This window comes from Drosophila kikkawai, chromosome 4, assembly GCF_030179895.1.
Source record: "Drosophila kikkawai strain 14028-0561.14 chromosome 4, DkikHiC1v2, whole genome shotgun sequence".
Taxonomy (NCBI): domain Eukaryota; kingdom Metazoa; phylum Arthropoda; class Insecta; order Diptera; family Drosophilidae; genus Drosophila; species Drosophila kikkawai.
The window spans coordinates 975,251-991,743 of NC_091732.1; the positions used below are offsets into that span (position 1 = coordinate 975,251).

Below are 16,493 nucleotides of genomic sequence, written 5' to 3' on the forward strand. Positions count from 1 at the left end.
ACTTAATTCGTTCTCCTTTTCTTCTCTTTTTCAAGCAATCACCTCTTCCTCACACAGCTCCTTAACCTCACTGAAATGTTCTCTATCCAAGTACCTGGTTTATTTTCCATATTGTTGCTAAATTCATGGCTAATTAGAATTTTATTAATTCCATTAATTTGTATTCCTTTCCGGTAACCGTAGGTAGACATAAAATGTATACATTAAGTACTCATGATCAACATCGCCACCGATTCAATCTGCTAAATTTGAAATTTTAAAAAAGGCGCTAAGGCTCTGTGCCAGTCTTATGACTATATTATATGTAGAGAAAAATGTTAAACTTTATCTGTAAAACAATAAATATAATGTGTACAGGTAAATGCAACAAACTTTGATATTTCTTTGTTTTTTTTTATTTAATGTTACAGTTTTACATACGGACATTTTCCAGGTGGCGCATGAAACATTGGTACGCATTCAAAGCAAAAAAACGGTCAAAATGAAAAGATTTTTTTCTGCTGAAAGGCTTTACACTTAGCCCTTTATTAGCTCTTTCATTGCTGCAAAGATTGGTGTTGGGTAATATTTTATTTTTAGAATAATTGCAAAATTCAAGTGATTCCCCCAGGACGAAAAACGGAAGTGGCTTTTGAGGGCTACTAATTCAATCACCAAAGCAATATTTTTGTGCATCTAATTTAGACGTTAGTGCACTGATGCCTCTTTTTGGTTTTTTCAAAAATGACTTGCAATTTTTTAAAATTCAATTTGAAGGGACATTCGCATGCAAATCAAAATATAACCACGTTTATTATTCTTCGATTTCTGTGAGTAATGTTAGAAAGCAATAGTCAAAGCCTGTCTCTGGTTTTAAAAGTTTTTATCAAAACAAAACATTCCCTTTTTATACCCTTGCAGGGAATTATAATTTCAGTCAGAAGTTTGCAACGCAGTGAAGGAGACGTTTCCGACCCTATAAAGTATATATATTCTTGATCAGCATCAACAGCCGAGTCGATCTAGCCATGTCCGTCTGTCTGTCTGTCCGTCTGTCTGTCTGTCTGTTTCTACGCAAACTAGTCCCTCAGTTTTAAAGCTATCTGAATGAAACTTTGCATATAGTCTTCTATATTCTCTCACTGCTATATATGTCGGAACAGGCCGGATCGGATGACTATATCATATAGCTGCCATACAAATGTTCGATAAATTTTTAGAAAAAAAATTATAACTTGGCTGTTTTTCAATATTTTTGCATCATTTTTGAGATATAGCCATTTTATCATATTCCAGAATTTTGGTAAAAATTTTATGAACGACGACTATATGATATAGCTGCCATAGGAACGATCGGGAAATTAATAGAAATAAAATTATAGCTTCGTTGTTTTTCAACGCATTTTTATTTACTCTGAGATATAAGTTTTTTTTATTATTCTAGAATTTTGGTATAAATTTCATAAAAATCGGACAACTATATCTTATAGCTGCCATAGAAGCGATCGGTAAATGTAAAAATATATAAAGCTGGGAATGTAAAACTGTAACTGTCAAACTGTAAACATAATAAGTATAGGTAAAATGTAATGAAACTCTGTTTTGTGAGTGTTTTCAGCATTTAAATCTATAATATAAACATCGAAACCAATCTGCAAGGGTATACAAACTTCGGCGTGCCGAAGTTAGCTTCCTTTCTTGTTTAGTACTCTATTTTATTATATTTATAAAATAAACTAAAACTCATAAAGATTAGAATAATAACCAGAGCTAATGAATCTGGGCTATTGGCCATTTCCAAGCTTTCATTGGCCAGCCAATGACTATTCTAAATACATATACATACATATACATATTATATCAATTTTTTCAAATTGAAGTAATTTTGGTCTTGATCAATTAAAAATACCATCAACGTGTCATACTCGAAATCTTTATAGTTGAAGACACTCTCCCACACGAAGCTTCCCAAATCAGATGTTTAGACAATACTTTAATTAATAAAACTCAAGAAAAACACATGCAGTGATCAAATTTTTGCCTTGTTCATTTGCATATAGTGAGAATTGCCAAATTTGACCACATTTCTTCAAATTTGCAATAAAAGATGTCTACATTTTGCCAATGCCAATTGAAACGCTGTAATAAAGCCTTTATACTCGCAAACTATTAAAATTGATAGACTATAGTTATTCTAATAAGATACATTATAAATTTAAATGCTGAAAAGCACACAAAACAAATTTTCATTACATTTTACCTCTACCTAATTTATTTTGACAGTTACAGTTTTATACTAGCAGCTTTACATTTACATTACACTTTTTCTATACATCTACCAATCGTTTCCATGACAGCTATAAGATATAGTCGACCGATTTTCATAAAATTAAACCGAATTTTTGAAATAATAATAAATGGCATTATTTCAAAAATAATGAAAAAATTGTAAAAAACAGCCAATTTATATTATTTTTTTCTAAAAATTTATCGATAATTTTTTTGGCAGCTATATGATATAGTCGTCCGATCCGGCATACATAAATAGCAGTAAGAGTATATAGAAGACTATATGCAAAGTTTCATTCAGATAGCTTAAAAACTGAAGGACTAGTTTGCGTAGAAACGGACAGACGGACGGACAGACGGACAGACGGACGGACGGACAGACAGACGGACATGGCTAGATCGACTCGGCTGTTGATGCTGATCAAGAACTTTAAAAGGTCGGAATGGTCTCTTTCACTGCGTAGCAAACTTCTGACGGAAATTATAATACCCCGCAAGGGTATAAAAAGCTCGTCGCGTAAATGACTATTTGTCACGTGCAAACACCTTAATTTTTATACCCTTGCAGGGTATTATAATTTCAGTCAGAAGTTTGCAACGCAGTGAAGGAGACCTTTCCGACCCTACAAAGTATATGTATTCTTGATCAGCATCAACAGCCGAGTCGATCTAGCCATGTCCGTCTGTCCGTCCGTCCGTCTGTCCGTCTTTCCGTCCGTCTGTCCGTTTCTATGTGTCGGAACGGGCCGGATCGGACGACTATATCATATAGCTCCCATACAAATGATCGATAAATTTTTAGAAAAAAAATTATAACTTTGCCGTTTTTCAACATTTTGCGCCAAAAATATGGCCATTTTATATTCAGGTCTGCTCCGGTAATCGAAACCGGCAAGATTTTTTCGTTTTCGTTTTTGAAAACGAGAAATTGGTGCTCCGGTAATCGAAAACGAAAGATTTTTTCGATTTGAAAAACGGGCACCTTTTTCTGGCCGAAATGAAAAGTAAATGGCATTTTTATACCCTTGCAGGGTATTATAATTTCAGTCAGAAGTTTGCAACGCAGTGAAGGAGACCTTTCCGACCCTATAAAGTATATATATTCTTGATCAGTATCAACAGCCGAGTCGATCTAGCTATGTCCGTCTGTCCGTCTGTCCGTCTGTCCGTCCGTCCGTCCGTCCGTCCGTCCGTCCGTCTGTCCGTTTCTACGCAAACTAGTCCCTCAGTTTTAAAGCTATCTGAATGAAACTTTGCATATAGTCTTCTATATGCTCTCACTGCTATATATGTCGGAACGGGCCGGATCGGACGACTATATCATATAGCTGCCATACAAATGTTCGATATATTTGTAGAAAAAAATTTATAACTTTGCTGTTTTTCAACATTTTTGCACCATTTTTTTAGATTTGGCCATTCTATATTATTTCAGAATTTTGATAAAAATTTTATCAAAATCGGACGACTATATGATATAGCTGCCATAGGAACGGTCGAGAAATAAATAGGAAAAAAAATTATAGTTTCGTTGTTTTTCAACGTATGTTTATCTACTCTGAGATATAATCTTTTTTTATTATTCTAGAATTATGGTATAAATTTCATAAAAATCGGACAACTATATCATATAGCTGCCATATAAACCGATCGGTAGATGTAGAGAAAATGTAAAACTGGGAATGTAAAACTGTAACTGTCAAACTGTAAACATAATAAGTATGGGTAAAATGTAATGAAACATCGAAACCAATCTGCAAGGGTATACAAACTTCGGCGTGCCGAAGTTAGCTTCCTTTCTTGTTTTATATGAAATCAGATCTTATTTACAAAAGGAAAAAAATAGTTTACTCGGTGGTCTATTGATGTTTATTCCACACCACCACAAGATCATTCTGGCAGGTAGTTATTTTATAAAAAATGTATTTCTGACCCCTGCTCAGATTTGACAACAAAATTTTTGCCGTGTTCAACCAGTTTTCTCGTTTTTGCGATAGGTTGATAAGTTCACCGCAAAAAGTTATCGCCAAGGTTGCCATATTGTTGGTGGAACGAAACATCCAGTTAAAAATACTTATAAAATATAAATGAATACATTAATAACTTTAAAGGACCGCCAAAATGGTTGTTTATAAATAATGCTATTTAATGTGATTACTTAAATGGTCAAAATTAACCAAATAATTAATTGAGACCACCGGAATTTTAAACTGTTAAAAGTGTGACAGCATCTTAGGTGCCTGGATTTGCTTAATTCTACCATTTTTTGCCTTTTTCTGGCTTAGAAAAAGGGAAATTGTAAATATAATAGGCAGTACTTTACGTTGCACTATGGTTTTTTTCGCGTTTTTTTTTTTTGGCATAAACTCTAATTTGAAACCTATTGATCTGAAATTTGGTTTGTATACATTTTTTAAGCTTTTATGATGACCTACCAAGTTTCAAATGATTTGGGGCACTATTTCATATAGCTGCCATATAACCGATCTGGCCGATTTGCACCAACTTTTTTGTTTTTCAAGCTATTGCTTTGAAATTTGGTTTGTATACATTTTTTAAGCTCCCAAGATGACCTACCAAGTTTCAAATGATTTGGTTATATTTTAATAAAAAAAACTTTTTTGGGCGAATCGGCCAGATCTGTTATATGGCAGCTATATGAAATAGTGCCCCAAATCATTTGAAACTTGGTAGGTCATCATAAAAGCTTAAAAAATGTATACAAACCAAATTTCAGATCAATAGGCCTAAAATTAGAGTTTATAGCAAAAAAAAAAACGGAAAAAATCCATACTGATATGGTACTAGAAAATTTTGATTTTTTTCGAAAACGAATCCACGGACAAAAACGGTTAGTTTCTCATTAATCTGCACACTTTGGTTAATAGTTTCTCATTTACAACTTTTTGCAACTCTTTGCCATGCAAAAGTACTGATCCACGAAACACAGCTACACTTGTTAAGCTCGTTCTAAAAATACACGTAAACAAAAGACGGTACAATTGGACAAAAACACATAACAACGACAGAAACATTGGTAAACTTTAGTTTTAAATACCTGGACAATCGTTTTCCATATTTATTAATTTAACTTCTTCGTAAGCTTTTGCCACAACAAACTATCAAAGTTGCACAATTTTTCGTGCCAATTTCATACAAAAAAACTGCTATATAATCAGCTGACTTTAACAGCTGGCCAGCAGAACAGTGTTGCTCCATATGTTAAAGTTACATATTTTTTTATCTGTCTAGGGTGTTTAAAAATTAAAAATAAAAAAAATGTTAAGATACAAAAAAATAAAAAAATAGACTTTATGCCAAAAAAAAAACGCGAAAAAAACCATAGTGCGTTGTTTGCTTATTACCAACAACACAAGTTAGCTGCTTGAGCAGTGAGAAACGATGAGAAAACGAAACATCCGATAGCAGAAATTTGCCGAAAACCGGAGCAGCTAAAAACGAAAACGGTTCGTTTTCGCCCAAAACGAAATCGAAAAAATTTTACGATTACCGGAGCAGGCCTGATTATTTCAAAATTTTGATAAAAATTTCATGAAAATCGGACGACTATATCTTATAGCTGCCATAGGAACGATCGGGAAATTAATAGAAAAAAAATTATAACTTCGTTGTTTTTCAACGTATTTTCATCTACTCTGAGATATAACCTTATTTTATTATTCTAGAATTTTGGTATAAATTTCATGAAAATCGGACAACTATATCCTATAGCTGCTATAGGAGCGATCGGTAGATGTATAGAAAATGTAAAGGTGTGAATGTAAAACTGTAACTGTCAAACTGTAAACATAATAATTATAGGTAAAATGTAATGAAATAAAATCTGCAAGGGTATACAAACTTCGGCGTGCCGAAGTTAGCTTCCTTTCTTGTTTTTTTTTATTTCTTGAATTCGAGCAAATGTTGAAAACGAAAACTTGTACCAAATTTAGGCCTCGGCTAGAGCTATATGTTAACATTTATGAAACAAACAAATTTAACACACATAAGTAACTTTATTTTTACTTTGAATACTTACAAATGTTCGACATATCAGGAATATGACATCGAGCACTTTTTTCTAAATCCTAAATAATATTTATTTATACAGACATATGTACTATGTACATACATACATAAATACATATGTATATACTTTATATTAAAAATTTATTAAAATAAAAACTAAAAAATATTTAATCCTTTTGTATATTGTTGTCTATGTAATAGTGGTATGGTTAATGAAACGATTTGAAGGGTATTTTACTCTCGCCCCACATGACACTTTCGTGGAATTCTGTTTTGTTTCGGTTATTACTGTGAATACGTGCCTGTTGTTTGGTAAGCTGATCAAGTAGCTTGAAGGTGAAAACTGCTGTATAATACTCTTAGGGCAATGAACATTTATCTGTTAATTTATATGTACATATATATGTATGCAATACACATACGTATGTATGTGCTTACCAGGGACCCGGTAAATGTATGTACATACATATGTACGTGCCTTACTTTCCTTCATGCTCGTGCGTTTTTTTCACCCGTAACTGAAATAGAAATTGGAAATGTACATACAAATATGTATACGTACATGCGTACATATTTACATACATCTATACATATGTACATTGATACATACAAACATACATACATAGGTAAAGGCCTGTTGAGTCCCGCATTGCAAAGATACTTGTGTACAGTAGTCTATATACTAATTTATAAATATTCCTATAATATGCATTTGGTGAAAATTGTTGTATATATACATACATATGTACATATGTGCATACTTCTAATGTTCCAAACTTCATATGAGATCATTTCCTCGCCTCTGGTTTTTTGATCCATCTTTGCCGGGTTAAAAGCCAGTCGCAACCTTCAAAGTTTCTCACACAAAAAAAAAAAAACCATATTGTATTTTCTTCTAAAACAATTGAAATATAAAGCCCCAAACGGCTTAATGCTTCTATATGTATTCTATTTCAGTATAAATAGCCGAGTTGATCAAGACATATACGATAGTCCTTTCGTCTGTCTGTTTCCACGCATCTATGTATGTATGTATATGTATAATAGTTCTTGTTATATATAATTTATGCTGTTAGTATTTTTATTCATTTGAGCAAAAACGATTCTTAATGAGCCGATTGCAAACTGAAAAACAAACTTCGGCGTGTCAAAGTTAGCTTCCTTTCATGTTTCAAATTTTTTTTTTTTTTTATCCCAACGCTTCTTGTTTTTTTTTGTTTCAATTTTAATATTTTTTATACATACATACATATATCACTTGAATCTGAGTTGCCCTCCCTGTAGTATTGTAATTATATGATAAGTTGTCCAATAGACGGATAGGATTTATGGATATAGAATTGTTGGTTTGAACATAAGGTTTTGCAACTGGGAGATATCAAGTTATTGGTCATAATTCTATGAAAGTATATATATTATTTCTATGAATATTCCACGAGACAGATTTACATACAAAATTGTAAACAAAAAGCAATGTGAATATGTTGGTAAAATTAAAAATACCGATAAAAAATACTTATGCCAAAGTTTATTCAAATCTTCGAAACATCAAATAGTCTCTTTCCGGTATAGCCATGAGCGCCTTCTTCGATTCAGCTCTTATCGTTGTCTTTTGAGTTTTGGGAATAATAATAATAATAATGTCACACGAAGCCAAATCAGGAGATTACGATGGTTGATCGATAATACAGTAGTACAGTACAAAAGTTGTTCGTATACCTTTGCAGTTTGAAATTCGATCAATAGAAATCGATTCCTTTTGGTTAAGGGTCCATTCTGGTTAGTTGAAAAAAAAAAATCGAATTTTTTTTTTTTGCATTTTTTGATAGCTTTAGGTGTCTAGAATATCATACTAAAAGGGCAAATCGAAATACGTAATAGTTTAAAAGTTATGAGCCTCCGAACCGGCCGACTCAAAGCAGTTACAGAGGAAACATAAAACTTTAAACGCGTTTTCTGGAAAACTACATTTTTCGAGCTGGCGACCATAATATCTCCGTCAATTTTTAATGAATCTTAATGAATTTTTTTTTAAAATACGCGTAATTAACGTGTCCATGGAATAGGCTACAATTATATTGATAGCTCAAACATTGGATTTTTAATCAACAAAAAAGTGAAGAAATTTTTCAAAAAAACGAAAAAAAATTTTTGAGGCGCCGCCATTTTCTTATTTTTTATTCAATTTTGAAAAAAGTAGCCTATTCCATAACCACCTTAATACTAAACAAGAACATATTTGAATTTTTTGTTTCAGTCGATTTTTACGTCCTGCAGGATGGTCGCCAGAGGGGTGCCTTTTTTGGGCATGGGCTTACGTCGCCCTGTGTCCTGCTTCAGGACATGCTCTACAAATTTTTGAAAATTTTGCTAAATAATCTTTAAACTATGATAAATATATATGACAAGTTTGAACTTTCTATGTCTTTTCGTTTGTCCACAAAAAATTTCTGAAAATGACCTATTTTTTGGCCCAACTAACCAGAATGGACCCTTAAATGAAAAGAAAAACTAACTAACTAACAGGAGATATATTCAATATATATATGTGTATAGCATATAACAATATGTTTTTGATAATATATATATATATATATTTTGGATTTGAAATGTCAAATATATTAGAAATTTTAAATATACATATATATATGCAAAATGAGAAAAAGTAATAACAACTTTCATTACATTTTCCTAAACATTTTTTAATAACACAGTTACAGTTTTACACTTACAGCTTTAGATTTTTCCCTACATCCACCGATCGTTCCAATGGAAACTATATGATATAATCGTCCGACTATTATTCAGGCCTGCTCCAATAGTCGAAAACGAAAAATCGGGGCTCCGGTTTTCGAAAACGTACGATTGTTTCGATTTGTAAACCGGCACCTTTATCGGGCCGTAATGAAAAGTAAATGTTTTTTTGTATATGAAAGCAGATCTTATTTACTTATACTGTCTTCCCACTCAGTGCATTTGTTTGGAACGGTTGGGATGTTTCACAAATGCGAAACTTGTATTTTAACAGAGCGCATTAAACTGCATCAAATTACAGCTGATCGATCAGTTGTGGCTTATAAAAACGTAGGCAAAGATGGCTGAAGAGGCCGATGTGGGTGTAAAATGAATAGTTTATTAACTATTTAGACTGTTTAACAACAGCAAAACTAAATTAAAATGAATTAGATGACAAGGAGTTTGAGTTGCTCTAATGATTTTTCTCTAACAAAGAGCAAATGCCCCGAAAAGTGTGTATAGGTGGTAAAGGCTTCCAAAATCTATAAAATAAAGTAGAGCTAGACGGTTTATATTGAATAGTTGCAAAAAAACACCAACGAGATTTTTGGGGATGAATGCAGATTTGGCGCCAAATTCTAAATTCCATATTTCATTTGTTCCTCGCCAACTTTGTTTACATTTTTGTAGTGAATGGTCAAATTTTCACTTAAGAAGAAGTAATCAGAGTTGCACCGAAAAACTAACGACTATCGCCAACAAACGGTGGTTAAATTTAGATGCGTTCTAAAGCGGTACCAAAGGAGAAATTTCAGAAAAAATTTTTTCTGACCCCACCTCAGTTGTGACCAACAAATTTTTGCCGTGTTCATAAGTCCTTCGCAAAAAGTTATCGCCAAGGCTGCCATATTGTTGGATGAACGAAACAGCCAGGTAAAAATACTTATAAAATATAAAAGATTACATTAATAACTTTAAAGGAGCTCCAAAAATGTTTATAAAAAATTCTTTATCATACTGTATATAGGAAAAATCAGCAAGTTTAAAGGAACAAATTTTATAACTCCTTTTTTAAACGTGTTTTAATCTATTCTGAGATATGAGCGTTTTTTTTTATTATTTTAGAATTTTGGTTTTAATTTTATAAAAATCGGAAAACTATATATACATATACATATAGGTATAATAAAACTTTGTATTCATTTGTTTTTTCAGCCTTTATATTTATTTATTATATTAAATATTTTTAAATCTAAATTAAAACTATTCTATAATTTTTTTTTTTAATTAATTATTATATGTTTTGTATAAATATATAACTTTTATATATTTTCTGTTATGAATGAAAAAAAAAAACAAGAAAGGAAGCTAACTTCGGCACGCCGAAGTTTGTATACCCTTGCAGATTGGTTTCGATGTTTATAATATAGATTTAAATGCTGAAAACACTCACAAAACAGTGTTTCATTACATTTTACGTATACTTATTATGTTTACAGTTTGACAGTTACAGTTTTACATTCCCAGTTTTACATTTTCTCTACATCTACCGATCGGTTTATATGGCAGCTATATGATATAGTTGTCCGATTTTTATGAAATTTACACCATAATTCTAGAATAATAAAAAAGCTTATATCTCAGAGTAGATAAACATACGTTGAAAAACAACGAAACTATAATTTTTTTTTCCTATTTATTTCTCGACCGTTCCTATGGCAGCTATATCATATAGTCGTCCGATTTTCATAAAATTTTTACCAAAATTCTGAAATAATATAAAATGGCCATATCTAAAAAATGGTGCAAAAATGTTGAAAAACAGCAAAGTTATAATTTTTGTTCTACAAATATATCGCACATTTGTATGGCAGCTATATGATATAGTCGTCCGATCCGGCCCGTTCCGACATATATAGCAGTGAGAGCATATAGAAGACTATATGCAAAGTTTCATTTAGATAGCTTTAAAACTGAGGGACTAGTTTGCGTAGAAACAGACAGACAGACAGACGGACATGGCTAGATCGACTCGGCTGTTGATGCTGATCAAGAATATATATACTTTATAGGGTCGGAAACGTCTCCTTCACTGCGTTGCAAACTAAATAATCGTTTTTTTTTTCAGAATATTCACAATTTTCCAAAAGGGGTGACCATGCTTTAAGTCAATAAGTTGGTGAGTTTCAAATGTCATTTATAGCTTTGCAAAATTCAAAACAATAAATAAAGAAAGCATTTTGTTTTGTATTATAAATTAATTGGTTTATATATGTTAATTGTATGAAATATTAATTATTATAAGATCGAAAGTAACGCAAAAATAACTATGATCTTGAGACGATATATCTGCCAATTGTTGTCTTTGTGGTCTGCTCCTGCCTCTGATGTATGTGTGTATGTACGTATGTGTAGTTTGTTAAGGTTTCATAGTATCTGCCTGAAGGACGACGACAACTGTCGTTCCGATTTAACGGCTTAATGGCTCGTCGTTGCTATCTGTTTCGTCCATCCTGAATTGCAATCCCCATTTCAATTTCTTGAATCGACTCAACAGAGCCCCCGGTATTGTGTTTCTGAGCCTATGGAGCAGCTCATACATCACCCTGTGTTCTGTTCTGTTCCGAGAAAAACTGAGAGGCAAAGAGAAAACAATTCCTTCTTCAATAAAATACAATACATTTTTTCTTTATCATTGTTTTTGTTTTGTTGTTGTTGGTTCCTTCTCCCTTTTTGATATTGTATATATGTATTTTCTGTGTATTAATTCGCTTTAATATTACTCTGTTTTATCTTTGCTTCTCCTCTTTGGTACGGAACCCTTGCTCTGGAACCAAATCTTCGTGAATCCTCCTCGAAAACAGTCCTCGGGTGTTGCCGCATCCTGTGAACGACTTACAGGTCTTTGTTATTAATGAATTCATGGATGGATTCAAAATGTGATTTACCCTTAAGCCCAATAAGGGGCTATTGTCGTACATATTTTAATAATCTCATAGCAGTAAGACATAAAAAAAAAACCTTTAAAAACTTAAACTTTTTTTAAAATACGAATTTATTTTGTTATCCTTTTCCACCATTATTACTCTGCTCCTGTTCCTGTACAAAAACTATGGTGGCACTACCGATGCTTCCCCGACTATTTCGATTATATTATATAATTTATTTATTATTTGGCTTTATTTGCAAGGGTATAAAAACTTTGCATCTCAAATTTGGCTTCAGTTATCGTTTAATGAAAGTAAAGATATTGTTATAATTGAAGTTCGCAACGCAGTGATTTTCGTCAATTTCGACCCTATAAATTATAATACTCTTGTTTAGCATCGATCTGGACATGTCCGACTGTCCGTAAGTATGCAAACTAGTCCCTCAATTTGTATTCCCTTTTAGGGTATTATAATTTCAGTTAGAAGTTAGCAACGCAGTGAAGGAGACCTTTCCGACCCTATAAAGTATGTATATTCTTGATCAGCATCAACAGCCGAGTCGATCTAGCCATGTCCGTGTGTCTGTTTCTATGCAAACTAGTTCCTTAGTTTTAAAGCTATATAATTGAAACTTTGCATATAGTCTTCTGAACACTCTCACTGCTATATATGTCAGAACGGGGCGGATCGGACAACTATATCATATAGGTGATATAGCAATGATCGACAAATTTTTATGGTATACATTTTATGAAAATCGGACAACTATATCATATAGTTGCCATAGAACGATCGGTAGATGTAGAGAAAATGTAAAATGTAAAAATGTATTTTTTGCAAATTATTTAACCAAAATGGCTCGATTCTTAATAATCCAATTGCAATCTGCAAGGGTATACAAACTTCGGCGTGCCGAAGTTAGCTTCCTTTCTTGTTCTTTATTTAAGAAAAATTGCCCTTGCTTTCCTGAAATATTATTACAATAGTAACCCTACAGTAGATTGACCATGCCTAGATGCCCAACTAGATACCTAACTAGTTCGTGTATGAGTACTTCCTTCCTGACCCTATTGTAAACGTAGCCAAACCACCTATTATCTTGTGATAAGTTCATGGGTACTCACTTGATTGACCCTATAGTAATCAAACGTTTACCTCCGCATTTGTTAAACGAACGACGAACTAATGGATATATTAAACCTTCATATATTTTTTGGTTTGATCGTTTGATACATTTTATTCGTTAATAGGCAACATATTTTTTTATCCAGATATGTACATAAATACATATGGTACACTGTGTCTGCGAAAAGCTCACAATCTCACACTCATTAACATATTCATTCGGCTGGAGGAACAATGCGGCGACAATTTTAATGAAGGCTGAAAAAAAATTTAATTTATTGTTTGTTTTTTCCTCTATATACTCCTTTTTGCACATTTTTGAAAACAGTTCATCAAACTGAATCCCTTGCCTTCTGGTTACCTTTTTTGTAGCAGTTCTCTTCTGCCTCCCCAGGTATATTGTCGTATCGATATTCATTGATCTTACCGAAATGAATGATTGTGGGGCTCTTCTCCTGGTAAAAACGCACCTATACCTACATACTCCACAAATACACAAATAAATGAAAGGAAAAGAGAAGAATCAAGACAAAAGGGGAATAATAACAATGCAAGCTCAAGCTTCGGACATCGTCTGGTTTACCTCCAGACCCTCGGCAAGTGACACTTTTGTTTTATATTCGCAACTTTTTTATGTCGCTGCTGCTGGGGAGCTCTTCTCTTGAGAACAAAAGGCGATTTCTTAGTAAAAAAAATGAATACAATCACAGACATCGTACAGATTTCATATATTGTACTTTGCAGATTGGTGTACCTCCTTTATTTATCCACTTCACCATTACTCTATCTTTCAAAGTGATTTTGCAGCAATAACCTCGTATTAAAAATATTAACACCCCACATATGCAAAATAGCATGGCCTAGGATTTTAGGAAAATTACTAACCATTAGGACCATACCATGTTTGAAGTAGTTGGGATTTGTAAGAAAATATAATCTTATTAAAACAAAATTTACTTTTACAGAAGCTTTGGCGAACCGAAGTTGGCTTCCTTTTTTTGAGCTGGATGTAATAAATGATTCCTGTAGGAAACCGCAATTAAATAAACTGACAAGCCAAAAGATTTACTGTAAAATTATCATTTAAATTGTTAATGAACTTAAACTAAATTTCCCAAGATTCTAGACGATCATTCTAGGTCTTCCTTTTTCAAACAATACATGTGCAGTCTGAAGCAATAGCATCTTATTGTCCTGGGAGAATACAGTGGGTGGAGTAGCAATTAAAACAATGTTTATATACCCTTGCAGGGTATTATAATTTTAGTCAAAAGTTTCCGACCCTATAAAGTATACATATATATTCTTGATCAGCATTAACAGCCGAGTCGATCTAGCTATGTCTGACTGCCCGTCCGACCGTTTTTACGCAAACTAGTTTGAATCTATCGTCAGTTTTGAATCATCCTTATGAAACTTTGCAGGTTCTTTTCATCTACTTTAAGACAGCTATTTTGTCTTATTCTAGAATTTCGGTATTTTTTTTTTTTTTTTTTTTTTTTAAATCGGACTTATCGCCACCATTTAAACGAACAGTTGATGTATTCTTTAATTAATATTATCATCGCTGAAAATATGCGCGATATCTCATGTCTGCTGCGGACCGAGTTGCTTATAGGGTCTTCCCACACAACATTAAAGCGCATTTAGCATCCGTTGAACAAATGCTCCATAAGGTTTTGCCGTTCCGAATTTTCCCAAATGGGCCGGCGTTAGTTCAGCATTAAAATCTAACCACGGTTTGTTTGGCGATAGTTAGGCGATAGTTCTTCGGTGCAACTCTGATTCTTCTTCTTAATTTGACCATTCACCACGAAAATGTAAACAATTTGGCGAGGAACAAATGAGATATGGAATTTAAAACGTGGCGCCAAAGCTACAAGCATGCTCAAAATAGTTCTTGGCGTTTTTTCTGTATATTCTTGCCCCAATATGTCCCCAATTGTTATTATTTAATATAAACCGCCTGCCTCTACCTTATATTAAAGATTTTGGATGCGTATACCACCTATAGACACTCTTCGGGGAATTTGCTCTTTGTTAGAGAAAAATCATTAGAAAAACTAAAATTCCTTGTCATTTAATTCATTTAAATTTATTGCGGATAAATTCTGACGCAATCTGTGCCTTTTGCTGTTCTACAACAGCCAAAATAGTTGGTAAATGCTCCATTTCAAAATTGCGACTGCCAATTCGACAGCCTTTGTTTACGTTTTCATGAGCCACAGCTGATCGATCAGCTGTTCGGATGCTAAATGCGCTTTAATGTTGTGTGGGAACACGAGTTTCACATTTGTGAAAAATCCCAAACGTTCCTCACAAATGCGCTGTGTGGGAAGACAGTATTAGACAATCGAAAATGTGTCTTTTGAAAATGTCGGATTTATGCCAGAAATCATTCGAATAAATGATAAAATATAACTAACTAAAAGACAGTATTATTAAAGATATTTAGAAATGCAAATAATTATATAAGTTTAACAAACAAGAAACTTTAACAAGTAAGGAAGCTAACTTCGGCACGCCGAAGTTTGTATACCCTTGCAGATTGGTTTTGATGTTTATATTATAGATTATAATACCGAAAACAGTCACAAAACAGAGTTTCATTAAATTTTACGTATACTTATTATGTTTACAGTTTGACGTTACAGTTTTACATTCCCAGCTTTACATTTTCTCTACATTTACCGATCGTTTATATGGCAGCTTTATGATATAGTTGTCCGATTTTCATAAAATTTTTACCAAAATTCTGAAATAATAAAAGAAGCTTATTTCTAAAAGTAGATAAGAATAAGTTGAAAAACAACGAAGTTATAATTTTTTTCCTATTCATTTTCCGATCCTTCCTATGGCAGCCATAAGATATAGTTGTCCGATTTTCATAAACTTTTTACCAAAATTCTGGAATAATATAAAATGGATATATCCCAAAAAGGATGTTAAAATTTTTAAAAACAGCCAAGTTATAATTTTTTTTCTAAAAATGTATCGAACATTTGTATGACAGCTATATGATATAGTCGTCCGATTGGCCCGTTTCGACATATATAGCAGTGAGAGTATATAGAAGACTATATGCAAAGTTTCATTCTGATACATTTAAAACTGAGGGACTTGTTTGCGTAGAAACGGACAGGTGGACAGACGGACAGACAGAGAGACGGACAGACGGACATGGCTAGATCGACTCGGCTGATGCTGATCAAGAATTTATATACTTTACAGGGTCGGAAAGGTCTCCTTCACTGCGTTGCAAACTTCTGACTGAAATTATAATACCCTGCAAGGGTATAATAACTAAATATCGCTCAAGTAACCTGTACAATTTTTAACGAACTTTGAATTTAATTAACATTGCAATACCCACCCTTTGCCTGCGAAGCGTGCGTACTATATTGT

At 33.0% G+C, this 16,493-nt stretch overlaps 1 protein-coding gene across 6 annotated transcripts in view; it reads left to right on the forward strand.

The window, feature by feature from the left end:
* Positions 1-16,493, forward strand: part of zfh2 (Zn finger homeodomain 2) — a 62,590-nt gene that overhangs the window by 13,531 nt on the left and 32,566 nt on the right. For 5 of the 6 annotated variants that reach the window (XM_070287669.1, XM_070287672.1, XM_070287668.1 and 2 more), the window contains exon 3: positions 11,162-11,212. The exons of the other annotated variant lie outside the window; for it this stretch is intronic. The gene's annotated coding sequence lies outside the window, so the exon portion shown is untranslated. The remainder of the gene's footprint in view (positions 1-11,161; positions 11,213-16,493) is intronic. 6 annotated transcript variants of the gene reach the window in all.